The sequence below is a fragment of the Ornithodoros turicata genome, chromosome 2 (genome assembly GCF_037126465.1).
Source record: "Ornithodoros turicata isolate Travis chromosome 2, ASM3712646v1, whole genome shotgun sequence".
Lineage (NCBI taxonomy): Eukaryota > Metazoa > Arthropoda > Arachnida > Ixodida > Argasidae > Ornithodoros > Ornithodoros turicata.
Genome location: NC_088202.1, coordinates 57,321,527 through 57,326,276, shown reverse-complemented (window position 1 = coordinate 57,326,276; position 4,750 = coordinate 57,321,527).

Sequence of the window (4,750 nt, the reverse complement as noted above, 5' to 3'; positions counted from 1 at the left end):
CTTCTTCCCATGAAGATTCCGCGGCATCACTGAATGACACCTTGGGGTCGATCCTAACCTGTATCCGGACATTTTAGCTCTTCTACTGAACTTCAGACTGTATCCCGTTGCCCTAATCGCCAGCGTTGAGAAAGCATTTCTCCAAATAGCTTCGATGTTTTTGGTATGAGTCGTCTCCCCAGGAGGGTAAACCATTGCCTAAGGCTGAATAGGGGTGAATCACAAGTGTGACATTTGGAACAGCTCCAAGCACTTTTCTCTTGGCTGCGACCATATTCCATTGCCTCTGAATGATTGCTGAAAAATATCCTGCGTCCATTTGCCTTCTTCAGAAATCCATCTACGTCGACGACGTTATTCTGGGCGTCGCAAGCCCTGGGGGCGCAGAACAGATGTATCTCCAGGTTCAGCAGGTCTTCAACAATGATTCTGTGAAGCTGCAAAAATGCCGAGCAAGTTGTCCCGAAATGTTCACGAGATTCCAGTCTGAGAAAGACGCCGTGGTGACCAGGGCGGCTACAGTGGTTCTCGGTATGTCTTGGAATCAAGAAATCGATGTCGTGCTTCTCCCTTCAAGGGATCACGAAGGCATGAAGGGTCCTACGACGAAACGACAAGTCTTGCGTATCGTTGCGCAAATTCAGGTTTGCGTACTGCCCTTCAAAATAACGGGAAGACTGCTACTACAGTCGATATGGAAAAGAGGAATTTTTTTTTCGGACGCCATCCCCATGGCTTATCGAACAGCTATCTGCAGTGCAACGGAGCGCACCACGCTTTGTGTAAGCTTGCGTGAATTCCCAGTGCCGAACTGTCAGTAGTAGTCAGCCGACTACTACTAGAGCCGACTACTAGCCAGTAGCAGTCCGATGAGGATTTCAATCGGCTGTGCTGAACTGGGCGTTCAACGTGCAGCCAAAGAGATTATGCTACTTTTCTTCCCTTAGCACTTCACTGGCTTTGCACTGGGCTTTCAGAGGTGAGTCTCTCACCGTGACGGGAGGACATCACGTTCCACGTGACCTTCCGACGCCACTCGCTTAAGCGTCGCCCATCTATGCATTGCTGATGATGGCCCAATAAGGCCGAAACAGCTGTCCAGTGCTGGTGTGGCGACGTTTGGAACTTATAAACACATGTTAAACGTGCAGCCAAAGAGCTTCTGCTACTTTTATTCCCTTAATACTCCACTGGCTTTGCACTCGGCTTTCAGAGGTGAGTCTCTCACCCTGACGGGAGGGCATGTTCCACATGACCTTCCGATGGACATTCATATCAATATTTTAATCGATTTTATCGGTTTTTTACGATGTTGATATTTATCGATATAAAAAATGTCGATATTTTTGCCTCACTACACTTCTGCCGAAAGCAAGATAAACTAAAAGGGCGGCAAACGCAGCGTACGCCTCTGCCTCCGCAATTTCCATTCGCCATACAGCGTCGGGAGTCTGTCGGGCCCAGCCAGTGTGACTCGAGCTCCCTGCGCTTTTTGTGCTTTGTGTGGACTTCAACGCCCACAATGTGATTTGGGGCAGCATATGCTGTGATGCAAACGGTGAAAGATTTGCGGGTCTGTTTGCGGACAGCATACTATGTATTCTAAATGATGGCTCTCCGACGTTTAATCACACCACGTACCTTTCATCGTGGCTTGACCTCACCGTTGCATCGCCATCAGTAGCCCGCCGTTCTCTATGGAGCGTGGATGCTAACACCCTTGGTATTGACCACCTACTGGTTTTGATCAGCATACGGCATGTCCGCCAGTCCTCTGCCTCAAATTGCATTAGACGGATAAACTGGCAACACTATCAAGACGCTATCGAGATTGCTTCCTCAAGTGGTGGGCTCCGTAATGAGCGGGACTTCCGTCGCGCTGTGGCTAATGCAATGTAAGAGAGGAGAATACAAGGGTAATCCGGCTTCTTTTAATTTTTCTGCTGTGGACGGCGAATACGAGCGGCTCCGCGCCCTTCGTCGCCGCGCTGAACGACGTGCGCGACGCACTCATCTACCACATGACCGCCAAGAAGCGCGACGGGTGCTGAAGGCTGTTCACCGGCACTTGTGTAAACTCGGACGGGATCACTGGCGTCGTTTTTCGGCATCTCTGTTGCCCCGTACCTCGATGTCTCGGATTTGGACATAGCGTATTTTTCTTTTCCTTCTCTGTGACGGTATTTGCACCGCATAACTAACCTGTCTAACATTACGTGACTTACCTCCAACTGTTGCCTTGTCCCTTCTCTGCAATCTCCAGCTGCAGATAAGGTTGGTATGGCATCCCTGTCGAGATATCTTCGGCTTCATGTGAAACAACAAGTTGCGCATTGCCTCCGTAACATTCATATGGGGAAATGACCGGATGAAATCGCTGCTTTCGAAGGTGGCACCCAGTCGGAGTTGTAACCGATTGCTGCAGTGAATAGCTTTTTCTTTTGGCGAATTGGCTCTCTCTCTCTCTTTATATATACTGTCCAGTACTGGCATGGCGACGTTTGACTTAAAACATATGCTATACGTGCAGCCAAAGAGCTCCTGCTAATTTTTTTCCTCGTATATATACATATACTATAATATATGTATATATACGTAGCATACATAGCAGTAGCTCTTTGGCTGCACGTATAACATATGTTTTAAGTCAAACGTCGCCATGCCAGTACTGGACAGCTGTTTCGGCCTTCTTGGGCCTCAATTTGGGCCTAATTTCGTACACTTGACTGGCTTTGCACTGGGCTTTCAGAGGTGTCTTAGGACACCCTGACGGGAGGCATCACGTGCCACGTGACCTTCTGACGCTATCCGCTCAAACGTTGCCTGCCTGCGTACTGCTGATGAGGCCAAGAAGGCCGAAACAGCTGTCCAGTACTGACATGGCGACATTTGACTTAAAATATATATGTATGTATATATATATATATATATATGTTTGTAACTCAAACGTCGCCATGCCAGTACTGGACAGCTGTTTCGGCCTTGTTGGGCCTCATCAACAGTACGCAGGCAGGCAACGTTTGAGTGGATGGCGTCAGAAGGTCACGTAACACGTGATTCTTCCCGTCAGGGTGAGATAACTCACTCACTGAAAGCCCAGTGCAAAGCCAGTGAAGTATAAAATGAAAAAAATAGCCGGAACTCTTTGGCTGCACGTATAGCATATGTTTGTAACTCAAACGTCGCCATGCCAGTACTGGACAGCTGATTCGGCCTTGTTGGGCCTCATCAACAGTACGCAGGCAGGCAACGTTGCCTGCCTGCGTACTGTCTTTACTTTATACTTCACTGGCTTTGCACTGGGCTTTCAGTGAGTGAGTTATCTCACCCTGACGGGAGGAATCACGTGTTACGTGACCTGCTGACGCCATCCACTCAAACGTTGCCTGCCTGCGTACTGTTGATGAGGCCCAACAAGGCCGAAACAGCTGTCCAGTACTGGCATGGCGACGTTTGAGTTACAAACATATATATATATATATATATATATATATATATACATATATATTTTAAGTCAAACGTCGCCATGTCAGTACTGGACAGCTGTTTCGGCCTTCTTGGCCTTATCAGCAGTACGCAGGCAGGCAACGTTTGAGCGGATAGCGTCAGAAGGTCACGTGGCGCGTGATGCCTCCCGTCAGGGTGTCCTAAGACACCTCTGAAAGCCCAGTGCAAAGCCAGTCAAGTGTACGAAATTAGGCACAAACTGAGGCCCAAGAAGGCCGAAACAGCTGTCCAGTACTGGCATGGCGACGTTTGACTTAAAACATATGTTATACGTGCAGCCAAAGAGCTACTGCTAATTTTTTTTCCTCGTATATATACATATATTATAGTATATGTATATATACGAGGAAAAAAATTAGCAGGAGCTCTTTCGCTGCACGTATAGCATATGTTTGTAACTCAAACGTCGCCATGCCAGTACTGGACAGCTGTTTCGGCCTTATTGGGCCTCATCAACAGTACGCAGGCAGGCAACGTTGCCTGCCTGCGTACTGTTGATGAGGCCCAACAAGGCCGAAACAGCTGTCCAGTACTGGCATGGCGACGTTTGAGTTACAAACATATGCTATACGTGCAGCCAAAGAGCTCCGGCTATTCTTTTCATTTTATACTTCACTGGCTTTGCACTGGGCTTTCAGTGAGTGAGTTATCTCACCCTGACGGGAGGAATCACGTGTTACGTGACCTGCTGACGCCATCCACTCAAACGTTGCCTGCCTGCGTACTGTTGATGAGGCCCAACAAGGCCGAAACAGCTGTCCAGTACTGGCATGGCGACGTTTGAGTTACAAACATATGCTATACGTGCAGCCAAAGAGCTCCGGCTATTTTTTCATTTTATATATATATATATATATATATATATATATATACCGTATTTTCACGCGTATTAGCCGCGGCTTATGCGCAAATTTTTTTTTCGCGGACGCTCTGCGGCTTATCCACGGGTGCGGCTTATCTGATGGCTATTTTTCCTTGGTATTTTCTCCATACCCCGGATTAAACGAAAGGGCCGACAGTGCCTCATGTTTTTTTCGGAACAGGACCGCCCTGCCAGTGCACGAACAATACCGAACAGGGGCGGGTCCACATTCAAGTGAACTGACCTTCCGAATACATTCCCCCACGCAGCTTTAACAAAAGGGGTGACAGTGATTAATGTCTCCTGGAACACCACTAATTCATCAATCCACAAAAACACGCAACAAGGGCACAATCCGATCTTAGTAGAACACTAGAACTG